This window comes from Dromiciops gliroides, chromosome 6, assembly GCF_019393635.1.
Source record: "Dromiciops gliroides isolate mDroGli1 chromosome 6, mDroGli1.pri, whole genome shotgun sequence".
NCBI lineage: Eukaryota > Metazoa > Chordata > Mammalia > Microbiotheria > Microbiotheriidae > Dromiciops > Dromiciops gliroides.
In genome coordinates, this window is record NC_057866.1 from 216,072,427 (window position 1) to 216,095,975 (window position 23,549).

A 23,549-nucleotide genomic window follows, 5' to 3' on the forward strand; every position below is an offset into this window, starting at 1 on the left:
GCCAAGTGACCCTACAGGTAATAAAAGTTGAGCTCATCCTTGAGCTTCACTGAGAGAAGTCAATGACTAAACAGGAGAGAATTCTGGTGCTGAAAAGAAAGGAATGCAGCAAGTTATTAAATGTCAAGTGTGTCCTACAAATTATGCAGTTGATCACGACCATGCTCCAACCCTTGCTAGTTTCTTAGTAGATTTATTATTCCCCAAAGACTGCTTGACCTGAGAGCTAACCAAGAAAAGGGCAAAAGTCAGATACTATTTCATTTGGGGAACCAGTTGAATAGAAACAGGAAGTCTTGTTCTGCCATTGTTTGATACAGAGGAAGGCCAAATAACATCCCTCAAGGAGAACCCTAAATAATCTTCCATTTACCATGAGTGTTGCTGTCAGGAAAAAATGTGTTTCCTTTCCCCTCTCTCAATTCTATCTGACAAAAATTCAATTGCACTCTAGATTCCCACTCTACCTAAGGTCTCAGATACTGAGTCTAATGCCAGACTCTCTCCCCAGCCCACCCTTCAGGGTTCCTTAAGGTGAAGTTCTAAATCAAAGCATGCCCAGGGACAGCACCCTAGGGTCAAACAGGAGTTCACTCCAGCTCCTTAGCCAGGTTTCTTCCACTGAAACCTGGCAGTTAGGACAATCAACAGTATGCCTAGAGGAATTTGGCGGACTTGGGGGAAGGAAGGGCAGTAAGCAATTTTAGAACATTTTGACACAGTAGAAAATTAACTCAGGACCTATTATCTAGCTTAAGATAGAAATATGAATTGCAGTCTTCTAGTGTGCTAAAATTCAATATTCCAAAAGGTACATCTTGATTGCAAAGGGATGGATAAAAATTAACTGTAAGAGTTTTTGAAAGTTTTATAGTAAAGAACTCTGGTTTGATGTTAGGCTATGAAAGAACTTATAATCATCACTGGCTATAGTATATAATTTAAAAATGGCAGGCTATGCATGGCTAAGTGATCATCCTTTAGAGTAAAAGGCATAACAAAATGAGGGGTTATTTTAAATGTAGTAGAAATGATTTGTATAAATTCAATTTCCAGATTTTGAAAAAAAGGCAATATTATTTCAGGCTATTTGATTAAAAATTTACCTTACTGAATTAATAATTTTTAGCATATATCAATTCTAATCATTACTTTGTAGCACAGGTGAATATGGAGCTTGGACTGGGTATGCCCAAGTGTGCCAAAAACATAGTGCTGGCACACCTGACTCATGTTCTTTGCATGCCTATGCAATTAGAATGGATTCATTTTATAACTTTTTGGTTCATCAAGACTTCAAAATAATTTTAAGGTTATTTAAAAAATACTGATGCACACCAATACTCTGTGGATACAGGTCAGAGATTAACCCAATCCTTTCTGTGATTTTTTTTAAACTTTTCTAAACTATGTACTAAAGTAACTAGAGTGCTGGACCTAGAGTTAAGAAAACAAGTTCAATTCCTGCCTAAGAAACCTTCTAGCTGTGTGACCCTAGGTAAATCACTTAACTACTGTTATCCTCAGTTTTCTCATGTGTAAATTCAGGAGAACAATAGTACCTAACTCCCATGGATTTTGGAATATAAGATAAGATGATATTTGGAAAGTGCTTTGCAAACTTTAAAGTATTCTACAATTACTACCTATTATTATGGATATAACAATTCAGCAAAAGAGGAATAAATTGTTGTTGTTCTTGGTGTAACTTGACTGCAATGCTGTACTCCACTGGGGAGCAATAACTCATACCAAGCTTTCTTGTGGATCAAAAGGATGGACACGTTATGTATAATGTAATAACTATCTGTGTTTTTCTCTAACAGACTATGCATGGGAAAGCTAATTGAATCCCAAATAGCAACTACCACAATGACATCTTTAATTCCAACAGTCCTGCATTAGAATGTTCATTGTAACATTATGTCCATTAGAATTCTCTTGCCTTTATGTAACACTGGCCTAACTGATGTTCCTTGTAAACACATTCCATCTCTCTATTCCCAACATTTCACTAGCTTAACCTCCATGTCTTCAATGCCTTTGCTCTTCATCTACATCTCCTGGTTTCCTTGACTTCCTTCATGTTCTAGCCAAAATCCTACCATCTGTAAGAAGCTTCCTGTCTGTCCCCTTTAATGCTACTGACTTACCTATCATTAATTTCAATGGATCCTGCACATATTTTCTTTGTTTGCATACTGTCTCCCCCATTAAATTAGTGAGTTATTTGAGAACAGAGATTTTTTTTGATGTGGGAGAGGAAGGATTACTTTCTTTGTATACTCAGTAATTAGCACAGTTTCTGTCACAAAATAAGTTGTAATAAGTAGGTGCTCAATAAATGCATGTTGACTTCATTTAAACAATACATCTGAGCTTCTACCAATCATATTTCATTTCCTTCCTCATATATAATTAATATAAAATGCAATTTGTAAATTACATGTCTTCCTGACTTCAAATATGGTTCTCTGTCTACAATAAACTCTCTCTACTGAACATAATTTAATATCTTTTTGATTACTTGAGATGACAATATAAATCTCAATAAATACTACAGGCAGTCCAAACTTACAAACAGGTTATATTTCATGAGTTCCCTTAATAAATCTGTTTGTTTGGAACTCACTGTGCAATGAATTTCCCTATAGAAACAATGGCTTATCTGGTCATTAGGTTTTACAGTACAGGCCACAAAAGCTAATTTAGCCCATAATGTTCCTGATACTACAGACCTTGTTTGGAAAGTAGGACAGTGTTTTTAAGGAAAACTGAATTCATTTGTGAACACATTGCTAGACATGGCAAATATATTGTTTATTTTGCTTAACAATTCTTATTAAAAGGGAGAGTCTGATGGTAAAAGGGAATAGAAATCCTAGGCAGTATCAAACATGCTTTTCAAAATTAATAAAAAACATATTAAGAAAAAGAATATTTGTTACATGAAATGTCAAGAAAACAATACTCTCCTACCATGATTTCTGGCAGATGAGACAGACCAAGGATTCTTTTATCTCAACTCCTCCTAGATGAAGGGGTCATTCAGACTGATCAATCAATAAGCATTACAAAAGTGCTTACTGCGTGAGATTGGACCATGCTAAATAAGGAGGGATACAAAGGAGCCAGAAAACAATTCAACATGCAAAAACTATAATGAATTGGTTTTGTTCTTCATTCTTGAAGAGGACCAAAATAACATCACTATTTTGGGAGTCAAGGGTACAGTGTGTCTGACTGTGGCTGATCGACCAATATGAGCTTTGAAGGCTCTACCACAGGTTGGTCACAAATAGTCCACATGAACATTTGGAGTGGAGATTCTCTAAAATGTGTACACCTCACATTTCTTTTGAGCTACTGCAATTCTTCTCTGCTCATGGAGTACAGTGAGTAAAGCCATGTGGGTGGTCCTTTGGTAGTGTCTCCTATTCAATGCAATAGATGTTAACTTCTTCGAGAGACCTTGAGAAACAGTCCTTTCATACAAACATACATTTGGCATTTGAACAATGTGTTCAGCCCATCAAAGTTGTAACTCTCTGCAATAGAGTTTGAATGCTTAATTGACTCAAGAAAAAATCTCAGAATTTGGTACCTTATCTTGCCAGATGATTTTCAGAATCTTCCCAGGACAATTCAAATAGAATTGATTCAGTTTTCTGGCATGTCACTGGTATACCTGTCCAGATTTCACTGGTGTACTATAATGAGGTCAGCACAGTAGGGTACTCAAATATCTTTTCTCTTCTACACTTTCCTTTGTAGTCTCCCAACACTAAGCTACCTCCTGGTTATGCACACATCAGTCTCATACATCTATGTGTATATCCCTGGAAAATATACTGCCAGGTAAGTGAACTTATCTGCCATATTAAAAATTTATACCATTTGCTGTAACCAATGGCTCCACGTTTGGATAGTATGTTTATATGTGAGACAAAGGCATGGAATAAATGTGAAATAATCACACAAGGAAATCACTCAGCCCTGTACATATTGGGAGGAGGGGTGACCTGGAAAAGCTTCCTGTGAGACTTCTGCCATGGTGTTCATATTGATTTTTTTATTACCTCCTCCAAGAGTCTTGTGAATTTAGGATATTTTACCTTTGGCAACACTTTGTCTTGCATGTTATTTTGGTATCGACTCTCACATTTCCCTTTTTGAAAACTAGTGTAACATTTTAAGTATATGAAGGAAGTTTCCAAAGATATCTTAAATCAATGTTGCATCTTGACATAGGGAGAACCCACAGTTCTTGAAGGCTATGGTTACCAAAAACAAAGTGTCATTAGTTTTTCTACACTGGAAAGGCTTTGAGAATGGCCCCGCTGATTAACTTGGCCTGATTTCTCTCTCTTTTTTTCTTTTTGGTGAGGCAATTGAGGTTAAGTGACTTGCCCAGGGCCACACAGCTAGTAAGTGTTAGGTATCTTGGCCTGATTTCTAAGAACTAGCTTAGGCGAAGTGTGGAAAAGGAGCAGCATCAATAGGTTGACCACTAGGTGCTAGGTGATGAATTCCTTACCTATGGTAGTCATCTTCACACCACAAAACTGCTTTTTAAAAAAAGTGGCCTTCAGTCCACTGTGACACATTTCCTCTCTAGCAATGCATCATGATAAGGGAATGTACTGAAGTGGGAGAATAGGTTACTAAGGCTCCCATGCTATGCATTAACTTGGTTTCTTGCTCTAAATTTGATATCCTTGCCAAGTGATCAATGATCTAGTAAACTATTTGAGAAAATTAGCTACATTGATATTGAAATTCTGTGCAATAAATTGGAATTAGAAGAGATAGATTATAGATAAATAGAAGAAAGGATGACTCATAGGGGCATTTTAGAAAGAATAAAATAATTGACAGAGTTGGTTTTATGTATTTAAAAAGAACCAAGGAACTCCATTTAATGGATATTGAATCATTTCTCCTGCAGTATCCATGCAAATCCAAGCTAAAATGACTACCATGAAAATAATAGGAGTATATATGTCTACATTTATAGTAGAGCATGAAGAAGAGGTTTTATGGTGAACTTGTCAATGTCCTTCAAAACCCACTGAACCAATTAAACAATCACACATAAGAAGTAAGTGCTTACTATGTGTCAGACCCTGAGACTGATATACTGTGCTTTTGGAGTCACAAGAACAAATGAAACATATCTTTGATACTTGATGATTAATATGGAAAATTATTGATTCCTTTTCATGTTTTTTCCAGCAGGGGCAATGAGGGTTGTGATTTGCCCCAAGGTCACACAGTTAGTCAATATCAAGTGTCTGAGCAGGATTTGAACTCAGGTCCTCCTGAATCCAGGGACCAGTGCTTTATCCACTGCACCACCTAGCTGCCCCACCTTTTTCACAGTTACAGGTCATTCATAGGGGTGAATGATGGAAAACAAAATGTCAGACAATAATTCTGATTAAGATATGAAAGCAAACCCAAAAGCTTTTAAATAAACCATATATTATGTATCTTTTCTCAAGAGGAGAAAAGCAAGTATAACACATACACCCAATGAAACTGTCTTAATAGGAAATAGAAGTTACCAATCTAAGCATTATTTTAGAATGCACTGCTTGTATGCAATTAGATGAACTAGTTAGAATGAAGGTTAAAGTTAACATCAAATTTATGTAAAGATAAAGATGAGAAGAAAGTGGGTCAAATTACATCTCCAACTTAACCTATTTAAACAAATAATTGAATCTTTATAATGAGAAATGAATAAAACTAAAGATATTGAGTCTAGTGTTCATCATTTCTTAAACATATTTAAATAATATCAATCACCACAGTGAGTATGCCCAGAAATTGACTCAGCCACCAATATAAGACAGGGCAAGCCAGGATAGTGAATAGAATCCAAGCTACTTTGCCAAACATTATGCAGGAGAGGACAGGTTATTACTAATAGTATTGTGTTATAAAACATCAAAGGGAATTGGAGGGGGAAAACCCTACGAAAGCTTGCCATGAGAACCAGCAAAGCCAGCTCTTGCCAAGTACATATTTAGATGAAAGTGTACAATAACACAACACTTACTAATTATAGAGTTGCACTTGATTCTTTGGAGATCTAATGCTGACAGTAGAACCAACCACTGCTTTAAATGTGAACAACTCATTCTGGGTTACATGATGAATTGGAAATATCACTTAAAAAGAGAATTCATATAAATGACTGCACCCAGTTAAGAATATCAAGAAGAAATCTATAAAAAATCTCAATAGAATAGGAAAGTGAACAGATAGCTTACTATCAATAAAAGATGTTTAATGTAAAAAATATGGAAAAGGTAAATAGTTGTGCCTTAAAGTCATGGAATTTTTGACATTCTTTGTATGAACAATCCCATGGCTGTTGAAAGAATAATATTACAAATTGTTGATAGTCGTGATCAAATTTGGCTTGGCTGATAGAGATTTTATCTTGTTGAGGAGCATAGGTAAGGTACTGAATGTGTAGAGAAGGGTACAAAAATGGTGCCTGAATTAACCATTGATATATGTATCAGACAGATGGTGAATATATGACAGTGAGTAAAAGTAAGAAAAAAATCTATGGCTAGATCATTTGACCTAGCTCTCTGTTTGTAAAAGCTCAAGTTGTAAAAAGGGAAGAAGAGTGTCCAAGTGTAAATTCTAGGAAAAATTTTTTTGTTGGTTTGTTTGTTTTTACTGAGTATGGAGGAAGTCAGTTGTTGGGCCAAGAAAGAATAGGAAACCTTGCGACCATGCAGCTAGTTAGAAATGCAGCAGGTATGAATGGTCATGCCACTCTCTAGACTATATTAGTGTTTTTAGGATGTGTGAAGAACAACCCTTGGAAGACAACACATTTGAAAGACACAGTTCTGAGCTCATAAGAGTCCTTATATATGAAAGAGAATGTTCACAGAGTCCAACAAGCCAAGATTTTGAATGTGAATATCAGTAAGTGCAACAGACAACTGACCCATCCATCTCCTTTTTCATCTATGAAATCTTTGTGAGAATGACTTATATTTGTACTGAGGATATCCTTGATAAAAATATTAGGGAAGCATACATAGCATTGGTTGGATGATTTTCCATAGAAGTCCAAATGTTCACAGTCTCTGTGATGTTCATTGTGCTACATTGTCATACTCATAGTTATATAATTATGTGAATATTCTAGAAAACAAAAGACACTGGCTTGTTATTGATGTAGGTTACCAAAACAAGCTGATTTGGGTAAGAGCAAAACTCAGGTTTACAGGTTCTTCAACAAAGTATCTCCCCATGTAATATAAAGATCATGCAAACTTCCCTCATGGCTCCAATTAAAGGTGTAGCTTGGTTTAACAATTCTTGAATTATCAATATCAAATTAATCGCAACATAGGAAACATGTTCATTAAAGTATTCAATAATATCATGTAGGGAATCTTGTACAAAGGGCAAAATGAAAATGGATTCCAAATGCAGGGAGATTGCTATTTATAGATAGCTTGACACTGACTACATCAACTTTCAGGAATGCTTCTTCAGTGAGACATGCATTCTAAAAGAAATTAGGCAGAGAATCCACACCTGAGGAAACAAATGGATGAAGGATACATGTTGCCCTGATTGTGACATACAGTTGGATGGCTAACCAAGTGAAATGGTTCAATCAATCAATCAATTAATCAATCAATCAAACAAAAATGTATTTAGCACCTGGTATGTGTCAGGCATCTAGATGGCTCATTGGATAACTGTTGAGCCTGGAACCAGAAAGACCAGTATTAGAGCATCACAATGAAATTGTAACTTGATGATTTTGACAGAATTTTAGCTCAAGGACAACAATGTAAAATATTGTTTATGGAAATGGGAATTAGCTCAAAGAGAAAACTAGAATACTTGAGGAACTTCTATAACTTAAATGGAACTCACACATGGTAATAGGCAAAAAAGCTTAGAAATAAAAGGAAAATGATTTATGCTTTGTAAGAAACCAGAGGGTCAGGAGATGCTTGGTGCCCATAAGAGTACTGCATTTACGATGAAAATCCCTTTAAGAAAATAGGAAAGGATAGTAAAGTGAATTTTTCTAGGTCCTTTTTATTGAATTTTTTGAAAGGCTTGAAATTTCTTTTAGGGCAGAGAATGATGGACAGGTATCTAAGCCTCCTAGAGTAAGAAAGAGTTAAACTTGGGGCTGCTAGGTGGCATGGTGGATAAAGCACCAGCCCTGGATTCAAGAGGACCTGAGTTCAAATCTGGCCTCAGACACTTGACACTTACTAGCTATATGACCCTGGGCAAGTCACTTAACTCTCATTGCCCCTCCTCCCCAAAAAACAAAGAATGACACTTAGCACAGATAGAAGGAGACATAGAATGAAATTAAGAGTATCTTTTTAGGGAAATTTTCAGAGGCAGTTAGTCTCTCTAAACACTGAGTCAGTCTACATGCAAATCTGCTTTCCAAGAGATACAAAGTATTAATAAAGAAGCTTCCTCTAAGTCAATGGTTTCCAATGCAGGGACTGGGTTCCTTGGAAGAAATGGCTTCATGGCAAATGGAGTATTTCATCAATCCATTGAAGGGTGGAAAGATGAATGGCACCTCAAACTGTGAGCAATAAGCAATCATGGATTTGACTCAAACAAAAATATGACTATCTTTAATATTTCCTCACTCTATCCTCTCTTGCCACATGTAAAGTTACCCATCTCCTTCTTTCTGTTAACCACTAATAGGTGCCTATAGCAGCAGCTGCATACATACCATGATAAAAATCCAGCGTATTGTTTCCATATCACTTCATGATTATAATGATGATGGGTATAAAAGGCCTTCTTCACCTATTTGCATTTTAGTTGTAGCTGGCTGAGTCACACAGAATGAGCAGGAATGGGTGGGCCATGACAGATCAAAGATCTTATGACATCTTTCCCCCAAACTCTTGTTTTCTGTTCAAAACACCATCATCATTCTTGATTCAGAACCTTGATGTTATTATTGACTCCTCACCCTCTCTTAATCCACCCATACAATTGTTCTCTTTTGTCACCTCTACAGCTTTTGAATCTATCACCTTCTTTCTCATACCTAACAAACACCTTAGTTCAGGCCTTCAAGACCTCTCTCCTAAACTACTGCAAGAGTCTTCTAAACAGTCTCTCTGTCCCAATTATTTTCCTTCCCCAATTCCCAATTCTGAGAAGTCAGCTGCCTTCCCTATGGAAAGAATGGTTGTAATCTTGATTTTTGATTTTTTAATATTGAAAGCTGATGATAGCTACATTTAAATGACAATAAATCTCACTGAGAATATGCTGAAATTTTAAGGTTGTTTTTTTTAATTTGGAGTCAATTGTGAAAATTCTGACATCAATTTCTCCTGATTTAGCATTTGAAATATTTAAGCATTCTTTGGAGAATGAGTCTGTGGGAGTAATTTATACAGTAACATTCTAAAATTTCAATTACTCTGGTTGACTGCAATGTTCAAAAGAAAGTATTGGACCATGGATATTATTTCTTACTCATATTAACCCATGGATTCTTTTTTTTTAAATAAAGTATTTTATTTATTTATTTGTTCCTATTACATGTAAAGGTAGTTCTCAACTTTTGTTTATACAAGCTTTCCAATTTCAGATTTTCTCTCTCCCTCCCCTCCCTCTCCCCTCCCCTGGACAGCAGGTAATCTGATATAGATTATATATTATGTGTGTGTATATATATATAATATTAAACATATTTCAGCATTAATCATGTTATAAGAGAAAAATCAAAGCAATGAGGAAAAACCTCAAAATAGAAAAACAACAGCACCAAAAACAAAAGAAATAGTATGGTTCATTCAGCATCTATACTCCACAGTTCTTTTTTTTCCTGGATTTGGAGGTCCTCCTCCATCATGAGTTCCCTGGAACCCTTCTGTACCATTGCATTAGTGAGAAGAATATAGTCCATCACAGTAGATCAACACTCAATGTTCATGATACTGTGTACAATCTTCTTCTGGTTTTGCTCATCTCACTCATCATCAGCCCAAGCAAGACCTTCCCCGTTTCTCTGAACTCCTCCTGCTCATCGTTTCTTACAGCACAATAGTGTTACATTACATTCATATACCACAACTTGTCCAGCCATTCCCCAATTGATGGGCATCCCCTCAACTTCCAATTCCTTGCAACCACATAAAGAGCAGCTATAAATATTTTTGTACATGTGGGTCCTTTTCCCCTTTCCATGATCTCTTTGTAACCCATGGATTCTTTATCATTTCTTAATCAACAGCTAAGTAATAAGCAAAACAAACTTTTAAGTAGGCTAACAATACATGGTTTCTTAGGAAAACAAAAGTTTTGCTAATTCTTTTTACGCTTTGGTGTCCTGGAGCAACAGTATATCCAATGAATGAAAGTGAATACCAATGTCCTTAAGAGTCATGGCCACCATTGTAAGTCAATGGATTAAAATTCATTAATTTTTTTTTCTTTCCAACATCAACTTTCTTATAGGCGTAAGGCTAGTGTTGACTTTCATATGCTAGACCCTCCCCCCCCCCCATTCCCATTAAAAGCACAGATAACTGGAAAGGCAGGCAAGAAGGCAATTTTGTTTTTCACAGTAGATTTCTTCCTAACATATTATATGTAAATAGAATCACATTTTAAAATTCAATAGAGAAATTCACAATAGCACTATACCAGTTCCAAGTCTATTTGCAAAGTTAGAAATGATTATACAAATGTGAACAAATGCCCCTTTGCATAGTTAGAAAATTTTGATTTTTTAAAAAAAATCATAGGATACACCTCTAAAGCAAAACCAAAAAGGAAATGAAAATGGGGGAAAAAAACAAGCAAAGGAGTGATTACCCTTTGGAAAGTTTTAAGGATTTACCTAAAACCTTGAAGCCCATTTTTAATTCACAGAGCATATTTAGGCTTCCAATTTAGGTTTAGTAAAAGTAAAAGTTTCTAGGAGCGATACAATAACTGATCTTACCCACTGTAACCAACATGACAGGATACACACACACACACACACACACACACACACGTGTGTATATACAGCATATACAACATATGTATGTTTATCTATCTATCCTTTATCTATCTATCTGTATGTCTATCCTCTATATCTCTCTCTATATATACATAGCCTTTTTGACCTATGCTTGTGGATATGAAATTGGGACAGACAGGAACTTGGAAGGAGTAACCTTTTGGGGTTACCATATGCAGTATAGTGATCAAAAAGCTGCCTGGAGCCAAATACTATAGCAGTTTTGGATAAGTCAACAAGCTCATGTCACCTTTCTTGCTGGCTATTTAGAAGATTACATAGACTAGCCTGAAACTACATGGCTGTTCTTATGCACAAATCAAATTGTATTAAAAAGAACTGTTCACACCCAGAACTTTTCTCTGTTGAGTGACCAGGAATACTAAGAGCACAGATACCAATAACTACCTGTAGAAGATTGATTTCCCATAAAATAGTAAAAGGAAAGGAAAGTGTTGTGAAAGATTCATTCAATGAATGAAGCCTGCAGGTAACTAAACCAGAGAGTTTGTGACAATATATGTATCTAAAACCCAACTAGACATATGCTATTTTACTAGGCAATGGAATTATGAAGACAAATATAATAATAGCTATTTTTGCTACACCTGTTTTCACTGTTCTCAACTCCAAAAAATTAATTGTTTTATTCCCTCTTTGATTGTATAGATTTGGCCAAGGAAGAAATTTTATTGGTTGTTTGAGTTTGTTTTTTTCAAGGGCAGGGGCTCATTTAAAAAAAAAAAAAAACCTTACTTCCCCCGACTTCTTCCTTAAATTTCTCCCCCAGTGGATGGAGTGATTCCAAAGGAAGGCTTTTAACTTAAAGAAGAATCTATGTTTCAAAGAATTTACATCCCCTTCATGCCTGGTGGTGACCGTTCCTTTGAGAGAAACAGTATGTAATAAAAGTGGTCTCTGTTTCAGATTTCTTTTCCCCCACAAAATGGACAGTCTCTCCACTCATGGCCAGGCTTTGGAAGACTTCCTTCCAAAAAAGTTACAAGTTGTCAGCTTTTATATTTTTGTTTCATTTGCCACCTGAATAGGAAGTAGGGACCTTGTTTGGCTTTTTGAATAGCTCCTCTGGATGCAGACAAGAATAACAAGCATGCAGTTTGGCTGTCAATAATTCTTTTTAAATGCCTGTCTTTTTAAATGTTACAAAGTAGATGTAGTTGTCTGCATCAAAACAGGCTAAGAATTTAATCTTTATTGACAGACATGTAACAAACTTTGTTTATGAGTATAAGTCAGCTTTAAAGGAAGAAGGTAGGAAATAAGAAAGCTAAAGCATGAATAACAAGGATGTAGTTTGTATGAATTTTTTTCAGTGTATTTTGTCTTTCAGCTAGCCTTTAAGATAAAAGAAAATCAATAGAGGCACATTGGTAGAACACAGATTGATTTGAAGAGGTACCAGCCCATAGTTCCCAATCAGTCAAGTGTGATCTATTTAACTCATGAAGCACTTATGACTTTCAAGCTTTGCTTGTCAACAGGGGGGTAAAGAGAGAATAGATCTGAAGAGCAAGTAAGGAGCTCTGAAAAGAGTAAGCAAATCTTCCAGATCACTTTCTTGCTTGAATCTCCTTCCACTGGCCTCCTTTTTATGCTTATAGAATGCTATCTTTGTGTGTGTGTGTGTGTGTGTGTGTGTGTGTGTGTGTGTGTGTGTCGGGATGGGCTACATGAATAGTAGAAATTATTCCATAGACCATTCCCTTTCAAACCCTTCTACTTACGAGTCACTCTAGACATGTCATTTTGATCACCCATTTCTTTCATGTTGCCCTGGATTCCATCATTCCATTGCTGGTTTGTTTCACAAGATTGATAAATAAACAAATAAGGAAATGAATACATACATGCATGTATACACACATTATCCAATCTATATATCTATATGCATATCTATATCTATCCATCTATGATTCATTAAAACCAGGCTGTTTTTCCACAGAGAAGCTCTAGGTTTAAAAATATTTATTTAATTTACCAGCCACCATGAAATCCTTTAAAAAAAAACAACAATTCTCCTTTCTTCCATCTAGAAAAAAAAATAAACAAATACACTGGCAATACAAACATTTCTTATTTTTCTTGAATATATCTAAAATCCATGATTTCACTTCAAGGGCACTCCTCCCAATTAATGTTGAACTTTCAATGGCTTGGCAGATGATTATCAAGAGTTGCCACTGGGGGCAGCTAGGTGGCGCAGTGGATAAAGCACCGGCCCTGGATTCAGGAGTACCTGAGTTCAAATCTGGCCTCAGACACTTACTAGCTGTGTGACCCTGGGCAAGTCACTTAACACCCATTGCCCTGCTAAAATTAAAAAAAAATATATTAAAAAAAAAAAGAGTTGCCACTTCTCTAGTTCTCCCCTTCCCTAACCAAACCAAACCAAATCATACCATCCCTACTTGGCTAGACTGATAATGATATTCTTTACCTTGCCTCATCTTTCCATGGCATCCATTCAGCACATCACCCATCTCATATGTTGAAGCTTCTCGGGTTTAGTAAATCCTGTTTGAACTTGCACGTTTGGTGTAGTTTTTGAAAACTTAGAATCATTCACCTTTAGACCACAATGAATTGTCAGAATAGGACTATGGTGTAGGCTTTTGTCTCTATGAATCATAAGTTACTCCTTTATTTATGTGAACAAGCAAAATTTCATAATGTGTAGTGAAATAGAGCATTATCTTTGGAATCAGGAAAAGTTTGAGTTCAAATTCTGCTTCATCCACTTACTACCTATGTGGTTCTGGACAAGTTCCTTAGCATTCATCAGCCTTAGTTTCTTTCTCTGCACCCACCTCATGGGGTTGTTGTGAAACTGTAATGATTGGAATGACATTACCTGCTAGACACTTACTGTAGGAAAGCTCCACCATAAGGAGAAAGCCTCTGAGGGCAAGGCCATGCGGCTTTTCTTTGGCGTCAGGAAGTGATGTTTGCTTGTGGGAGGAAGAGGGGGTGAGGCTATCTTTCAACAGGACTCTCGTGGAGAGTGGAGCAGAACTGTAGCTCCCCGTGATAGATAGATGAATCTAGGTCTTTCTCTCTCTCTTTATTAAATTCTTATTCTCCTTAATAAATGTTTAAAAGTCTAAACTCTTGCTAAAACTTATAATTTATTGGTGACCGCTCTTTAGATTTTAGATAGTATAGCTAGAATTTTAGCCCCTTATAAAACTCAAATAAGATAGTACATATGTGAAATACTTTACAAATATTAACACACAGTATAAATGCCAGCTCTCAAAGCTACAAGATAGCTCTGCAATACGGGTAAGTGCAGTCTGGAATATGAATTGCTTTTGATTAGGTGCTAATTTAAAAAATTCATTTAAGAATTCAATAAACCAGTCAACAAACATTTATAAAGTAACTAGGGTGTGCAGAATATTGTGGTGGGAGAAATACAAATTTTATATTATATAATTCATGGTTCCTTCCCTCAAGAAACTTACAATCTTTTTGGGAGATAAATCATCAACAAACAAAAATCTTTATTATATAGTATTTCAGAGTAAATACAATAGAATTACAAAATACATTTTATTATCAGGAATAAGAGAAAAATCATTTTTAACAGTGGTTGTCAGCCTCTTTCTAAGGAGTAGTAGTGTTTGGGTTTGACCTAAAAGTCAAGGAGCATTCAAAACTGAATAGGAGGAAGTGGGGAAAGATTAGATTACAGAGGCATCTTGAAGGTCAAAGCACTAAATTTTCAACTCCGATATCCCTGTGTCCAAATCCTACCTTAGATACTTTTTTTTAATTGTTCTTGGAGATGGAGTGTAACTTTTTATAATTTATTATTATTTATTAATTTTTACAATTTTTTTCAACATTTGTTTTTATAACATTTCTAGTTTCAAATTTTTCTTCCTCCCTCTCCTCCCTCCACCCTCCCCAAGACAGCAATCTGATATAGGTTATATATGTATAATCACATTAAACATATTTCTGCATTAGTCCTGCTGTGAAAGAAGAATCAGAGCAAAAAATGAAAAACCTCAAAAAAAGGAAAACAAAAAAGTAGAAATAGTATGGTTTAATCTGCATCTAGATTCCACAGTTCTTTTTTTGTTTTCTAGATTTAGAGAGCATTTTCCATTATAAGTCCTTTGCACCTATCTTAGACCATTGAATCGTTGAGAAGAGTCAAGTCTATCACAGTTGATCAACACAAAGTGTTGTTGATCCTGTGTACAATGTTCTCCTGGTTCTGCTCATCTCACTCAGCTTCAGTTCATGTCAGTCCTTCCAGGTTTCTCTGAAATCTACCTGCTCATTGTTTCTTCAAATTTAATTTTTAAAACTATATATTCTAAATTTTTTTCCTCCCTCCTCACCCCTCCCTATGGAATCATGCAATTTAATATAAGACATACATGTGCAGTTATGCCAAACATCTTCGCATTAGTCAAGTTGTGAAAGAAAATAGAATAACTATAGAATGAGGAACTAACATATAAAATTATACTTCAATCTGTATTCAAATACCATCAGTTCTTCCTCTGTTGGTGGTTCACATTTTTCATAATTCCTTGTGATAGCATCCTGCTCATCATTTCTTTCACAGTACTATTACTAACTGTATTACCCTCTGCCTTATTCCCTTCCCTTGATATTTACACTATTTTCTATCTTCTTTCACCCTATCCCTCCTTGAAAGTATTTTGCTTTTTAAAGCCCCCTTCCCGTATTGGCCCAGCCCTCCTTCACCTCTTCCCCTATTTCCCCTTCTCCTCCCATTTTCCCCCAGGTCAAAATATATTACTATACCCACTTGAGTGTTTGTGTTTTTTCCCTCTTTGAGCCAATTCTTTTGAAAGTAAGGCCCACTCACTCCCCTACTCCTTCCCCATCTTCCCCTCCACTCCATAAGGTCTTTCTTGTTACCTTTATGTGAGCTACTTTATACTCTTCCACCTCTCCTTTTCCCTTTCTTCCAGTGCATTCCTCTTAACCCTTAACTTTATTTTAAAGATGTCATCATGGGTCAGTTAGGTGACACTGTGGACAAAGCACCAGCCCTGGACCCAGGAGGCCCCAAGCCCAAATCTAGGCCCAGACATAAGCCACTCTGCCCTGCCTGCCCCACAAAAAAAATGATAAATGCTTTACAGATATCATCCTTTCATATTCATTTCATACCTGTTCCCTCTGTCTAAGTATATTCCTTTCAGCTTACCTAATACTGAGAAAGTTCTTATGAGTTGGAAGTATTATCTTCTCATGTAAGAATGTAAACAGTTTATCCTTTTAATGTCCCTCCTGATTTGTTTTTCCTGTTTACCTTTTTATGGTTCTCTAGGGTCTTGTATTTGAAAGAAAAATTTTCTATTCAGTTCAGGTCTTTTCATCAAGAATACCTGAAAGTCCTCTTTTTCATTGAAGTCTCATGTTTTCCTCTGAAAGATTATAATCAGTTTTGCTGGATACATGATTTTAGGTTGAAATCCCAGTTTCTTTGCCCTCCAGAATATCATATTCCATGCCCTCTGTTCCTTTAATATAGAAGCCGCTAGATCTTGTGTTATCCTGACTGTGGCTCCACAGTATTTGAATTCCTTCTTTCTAGCTGCTTGTAATATTTTCTCTTTGACCTGGGATCTCTGAATTTGGCTATAATATTCCTGAAGTTTTCCTTTTGGGATCTCTTTCAGGATCAGTGGATTCTTTCAATTTCTATTTTGCCTTCTGCCTCTAGAATATCAGGGCAATTTCCCTGGCAATTTCTTGGAAGATGATGTCTAGGCTCTTATTTTGGTCATGGTTTCAGGTAGTCCAATGATTTTCAAATTATCTTTCCTGCATCTATCTTCCAGGTCAGCTGTTTTTCCAAGTAGATATTTTATATTGTGCTGTAATTTTTTATTGATTTGGATTTGCTTTATTGTGTCTTGGTTTCTCATAAAGTCACTAGCTTCCATTTTCTCATTCCTAATTATTAGGCAATTATTTTCTTCAGAGAACTTTTGTATCTCCTTTTCCATTTTGCATTTCAAGCTGTTGACTTTTTTCTCATGACTCTCCTGCATCACTCTCATTTCCCTTTCCATTCTTTCCTCTCCCTTTCTAAATCTTCCTTCTATCTCTCCAATTTCTCTTCAACATCCTTTTTGAGCACTTCCATAGCTTGAGACCAATTCATATCCTTCTTGGAAACTTTGGATGCAGGAGCTTTAACTTCGTTATTATCTTCTTCTGACGGTGTATTCTGGTCTACCTTGCCTCTATAAAGAAGTTTTTGATGGTCTGCTCTTTTCTTTTCTTACTCGTTGTGACCACCTATTTCTTGGCTTTTAGCTCCTTCTTAAAGTGTAGCACTAATTCCAGGATACACTGTTCTGAGCTACAGCTTGGCCCAGGGGGTGATTGGGAACAGAGAACACTCCTTTCTCAGCCTGGTGATCCCAGTCACCTAATTCATCTGTCTTTGGTTGGAGAAGAGTCTCACTCTGTTCTTATGTGGGTTATGCTGCTCCATGAGTTGGCTTATGGAATTACTTTTGGAGGTATGTGGACAGGTTTTCAGGTGCTGGGAGAGTCACAGCCTTTCTTCTGCCATCTTGGCTTGCCCCCCCTCCCCCCCCAGCCCGGACCTTAGATACTTTATAATTGCATTGCCCTGGACCATTCACTTACCCTCTTCTTGACTCATTTCTTCATCTTTAATATGAGGAAATTAGATTCCTAGAGAAAAGTCAGAACTTAAAATGTATTCAGGGAAAGAATGCTATCAAGTTGGGTTGGATATAGAGTATTAGGAGGATAATAACTTAAAATGGGGCTGAAAAGGTAAAACAATGCCAGGTAAAGGAGTGTGGATTTTTGAAATGAGGAGCAGCCTTACTAAATCTATGTGTAGAAAGGCATATTTTGGAATTATATAAAGAACTGATTGGAAAGTCTTGCTTTCTGATTATAATCTGGATTTCTTACCATGATATTTTATACTGATTCATTAGTTACCAAGAATGTGATCTGCCAGTTTCTTAGAGTAGGGATTATTTTTCTAACTTCAATCTGTTATAGTAGACACTCTCATGTCATATAATATTCTTTAGACTTGCAAGCAGGAAAAGATTAAGAGTAATTCTGGGGGCAGCTAGGTGGCAAGGTGGATAAAGCATTGGCCCTGGATTCAGGAAGACCTGGAGTCAAATCCGGCCTCAGACACTTGACACTGACTAGCTGTGTGACCCTGGGCAAGTCACTTAACCCCCATTGCCCTGCAAAACAAAACAAACAAAACAAAACAATACAAAAGAGTAAATTCCAATATATAGGATGGTTCTTATGTATTTTCTTTCTTAAAAATATAGTCTTTCAATATACATATATAGATACATACATACATAGATAAATACATAAATGATACATGATAGATAAATGATATATCTAGGTAGGTAGATGGATAGATAGATAGATAGATAGATAGATAGATAGATAGATAGATAGATAGAAAGATCATGCATTCAGCATTTGACAGAACTTTAGAGGATACCTCATTTTCCAGGTGAGAAATTGAGGTAGAAAATGAAGTTATTTGCCTAAGGTCATGTATGTAGTGAGTAGTAGAATCAGGATTTGAACTCCAGTCTTCTGATTCTAAATTCCACATACTTTTTACTATTACTTATAGTTACACATAGCCATGAAAACTCAATTGAAAGTTCCTTGGGCACAGGGACTGAATATTACCAATATCTTAATCTCTAAACAGCATTGACCATAGTGTTTTACTTGAATTATGAATTTAATAAATATTTGATGTATTATGTAGCATTATACTTCCTTTCCAGTTACCAAATAGTTACAAATATAGGTTTATAGATTTTGTCCAACCTCAGCAACTTTGAAAATTCTCAAGAGGCCTCCTGGGAAGTTCCATACAATTAGTTAAGTTTGTGCATTCTTTTGTTTTTCTTTTTTAATTTCTATTTTTTTTTTGTTTTCATGGAATTTTTAGTTCAAAATTTTCTCCCAAGCTCTCTTCTTTTCCTCCTCCCTAAGACAGAAAACAATCTGATATAGTTTATATATGTACAATCACATTAAACATATTTCTGCATTAGTCATCTTGTGAAAGAAGAATCAGAGCACAAGGGGATAATCTCAAAAAAGAAGGGGGAAAAAACACCCCAAAGTAGACACAGTATGGTTCAATCTGCCTTCAGAATCCACAGCTGTTTTTTTTCTGGGTGTTGAGAACATTTTCTATCATGAGTTTTTTAAATTGTTTTGGATCATTGCACTGCTGAGAAGAGCCAAGTCTGTCATAGTTGATCAACACACAATGTTGCTGTTACTGTGTACAATGTTCTCCTGATCCTGCTTCTCTCAGTCAGCATCAGTTCAAGTAAGTTATTCCATGTTTCTCTTAAATATTCCTTCCCATTATTTCTTACAGTACAATAGTATTCCATTACATTCATATACCACAACTTCTTGTTTAGCCATTACCCAATTGGTGGGCATTCCCTTGATTTCCAATTCTTTGCCACCACAAATAGAGCTGCTATAAATATTTTTGTACATGTGGGTCATTTTCCCTCTTCTATGATCTCTTTGGGATATAGACGTAGTAGTGGTATTACAGGGTCAAAGGGAATGAACAGTCCCATAGCCCTTTCTGTATACTTCCAAATTGCTCTCCAGAATGGTTGGATCAGTTCACAGCTCCACCAATAATTCATTAGTGTTCCAATTTTTCCACAGCTTCCTCAACATTTATTATTTTTCTTTTTTATCATATTAGCCAATCTGATAGGTGTGAGGTGGTACCTTAGAATTGTTTTGGTTTGCATTTCTCTAGTCAATAGTGATTCAGAGCATTTTTTTTCATATGGCAATAGGTAACTGATTTCTTCATCTGAAAACTGCCTGTTCATATCCTTTGACCATTTCTAAATTGGGGAATGACTTACATTCTTATAAAATTGATTTAATTCCCTAAATATTTTATAAATGAGGTCTTTATCAGAAATACTGGCTATAAAAATTGTTTCCCAGTTTTCTGCCTCCCTTCTAATTTTGGATACATTGCTTCTGTTTGTACAAACCTTTTAAATATAATGCATTCAAAATCATCCACCTTGCATTTCATCATATTCTCTATCTCTTGTTTGGACATAAATTGGTTTCTTTTTCCATAGATCCGAGAGGTAAAGCACTTCTTCCTCTCCTAATTTATTTATGGTATCATGCTTTATATCTAAATCATGTACCCCTTTTGACCTTATTTTGGTATACAGTGTAAGACGTTGGTCTATGCCTAGTTTCTGCCATGCTATCTTCCAGTTTTCCCAGAAATTTTCGTCAAATACTGAGTTCCTATCCCAGAAGCTAGAGTCTTTGTGTTTATAAAATAGTAGATTACTATAGCCATTTACTACTATGTCTCCTATTCCATTGATCCACCACTCTATTTCTTAGCCAGTACCAAATAGTTTTGATGACTGCCGCTATATAGAATAGTTTCAGATTTGGTATGCTAGCCCACCTTTATGTGCATTTTTTTCATTAGTTCCCTTGATATTCTTGACTTTTTGTTCTTCCATTTGAATTTTTAAAAACATTTTTTACATGGCAATGAAGGTTAAGTGACTTGCCCAGGGTCACACAGCTAATAAGTATCAAGTATCTGAGGCTGGATTTGAACTCAGGTCCTCCTGAATCCAGGGCTGGTGCTCTATATCAGTTGAATTTTGTTATTATTATTTTTTAACTCTATAAAATGTTTTTAGGTTTTCTGATTGGTATGGCACTTAATAAGTAAATTAGTTTAGGTAGAATTGTCATATTTATTGTATTAGCTCAGCCTATCCATGGGCAATTGATATTTTCCCAATTACTTAGATCTGATTTTATTTGTGTGAGGAGTGTTTTGTAATTGTGTTAATATGACAAAACCACTGAAACAGTTGTGCCATCGTTACTTCTGTCAAGTTGTCTGCTATAATTAATGAATCAAAATACTAATTTTGAGAGAATATTATGTATAATCTTGTAATAGGTTTCATTTGAGAAATATCAATTTTAATGTTCAAAATTCCATCTGAGCTATTTTTAGATCATATCTAGGACAGATTGTGTGATTTGCTTGAAAATTCATTGACAGTTTTATATATAAATTTCTTCTTTCATTGTAAAGTATTCTAATTTTGCTAAACAGTAGAAAATGTTACTATTTATAAGAAATAGTTAAAAATAAAACAATTAAAATAGTTGATTAAATGTAATTTTTAATATAATACATCTGTCAACATAGGCAATAAGCACCAAATGCAGTATTTTCTCCTTTATAGAGGAAAACCTAATTTGCCAACATTTTTGCTTAGAAATTTGATATTCTCAAAATGTTATAAACATAATTGTCAATTGTTTTATGCAAAGTAAGCAAATGTTCAGTATAACAAAAATCAGAATTTGCTTCTAATTGAACAAATCACATTTACATATTTACAGTACATTTACTGTACTAGTTAATACATTGTTATAGGGTCCTGAACATTATTAATTCATACCCAATTTATGTAGAAGTCTTTTATCAAATACAAGAAAAAATGGTCTTTTTGGCCACAGAAAAGAAACCTAGAAGATATAAAATACAGATTTGATACATGCAGAAATCTTGCTGGGTTTTGTAAGATTTGATAGATTTTCAAATAATTGGGAATTATCAAGGGAACTCATTTCTGAATTTGGCAGTAGAAAGTGGAAAAATAGGACAATGGATTCATTAATGTTTTGAAGATCAAAATTGATATCAGAGTGATACTATAATTTGGCTAGACTAGAGAAATCCAGGGAAGATTGCAGTGATGAAGTTTACTTCTTTTGTCCAACAAGAACAAATAATTATGTAGTCTGGGATGCTGTAATACTTGACAAGGATTAGAAACTAAAGGTCAAGCAATGCCCTTTAACTCCCACTGCCAATATGGCTCTCATGATCCTTTAGGACTTGCTGAGCATAGAAAATACCAGCTGAAGGCATGTCCTGGATTTAACTAGCAGGCCCTATTGATTAGAGAAGAGACAACAATCTCAAGAACAAAAAAAGTGGGCTTCCTTTCATTTTATCTACTTGTGATTTTTTTTTCTTGGGGGAGTACTTCTTGATATTTTTTTAAGAGAAAGGAATGGAACTGTAATACATACACACACACATATTTCATTTTCTGCAAAGGCTTGAAATCAGTATCATTTTAACAAATCTTTCAGATGTGATGGAAATCCATGGATTCATTATTTTAACCCCCCTCTTTAGGAGAGGAATATTGATGCAAGATGAAATGCTTTCACTTGTCTTAATGAGCTATTTAAAATATATGGCTTAATAAAACAAGAATGAATTTTTCCTCACTTCAACAAACATGTTTTTATATATACACGTGTATGTGTGCATATATCTATATCAGTTCAAAACATGTTAGATACTGTAAGCGACAGAAAAGAAGAAAAAGGCTTAACTTCTAAAAATTATCTTATGAGTAGGAAACCAGTGAACAAAAAGTGCAACAAAAGAGAATGGAGGGGGCAGCTAGGTGGCACAGTGGATAAAGCACTGGCCCTGGATTCAGGAGTACCTGAGTTCAAATCTGGCCTCAGACACTTGACACTTACTAGCTGTGTGACCCTGGGCAAGTCACTTAATCCCCATTGCCCCCCCCCCCTCAAAAAAAAGAATTAAAAAAAGAAAGAATGAAAAAGGCAAATCTTATATTGCAGAATATTGTTATAAAATGATGGTGTGTGCTAATGCGTATTTGTGTTTTATGAAGGGATTTGACTTGAGATATTTGTAGACTGTATGCATCAGTGCTATTAATTTATATGACAAGTAGAGAGGTTGACATACATGAATAAGAAATGACCAGAAGGCTTTTAATCTTATTTTTGGTACATGATTCAATACAGCAAATCTAAATTGGTAAAATTATATTAAGCTCTCACTGTGCTGAAGGCTCTCCATTTTCAGATGACAGAAAGCTGGTGGAATTGGTAACATGTTGGGGAAAAAGTCTAGTTCTAAAGAGATCTTGACAGGTTAGAATATTGGGCCATATCTTGAAACATCACAAATTCCAATTAAAAACTGATCATAACTCATTTTTATTAACATACTTCAGAATAAATGACACAAATGGAGAATATTTCTAATGATATATTTAGGAAACTGTAGCATTTGATGGAATTGGGGGTATTTTTATCCCATTTTCTCGCAGAAAGGCATGACTTTGGAAGCACAAAAAAATATAGGAAATGAATAGGTCACTGTGAAGATGCTATTGAAGAATTTCATTTTTATTTTGGGGGAATTAAATTGGTGTCTGAATAAATCTACTCCTTCAGTGGGTGTTATAAATCTTACCCTCCAACCCCTTGTCTCCAAAAAACAGGGGTTAAATGTTTGAAAGGAAATTCAGAAGATTAATCAGGAGTGATTTAGAATTAAATT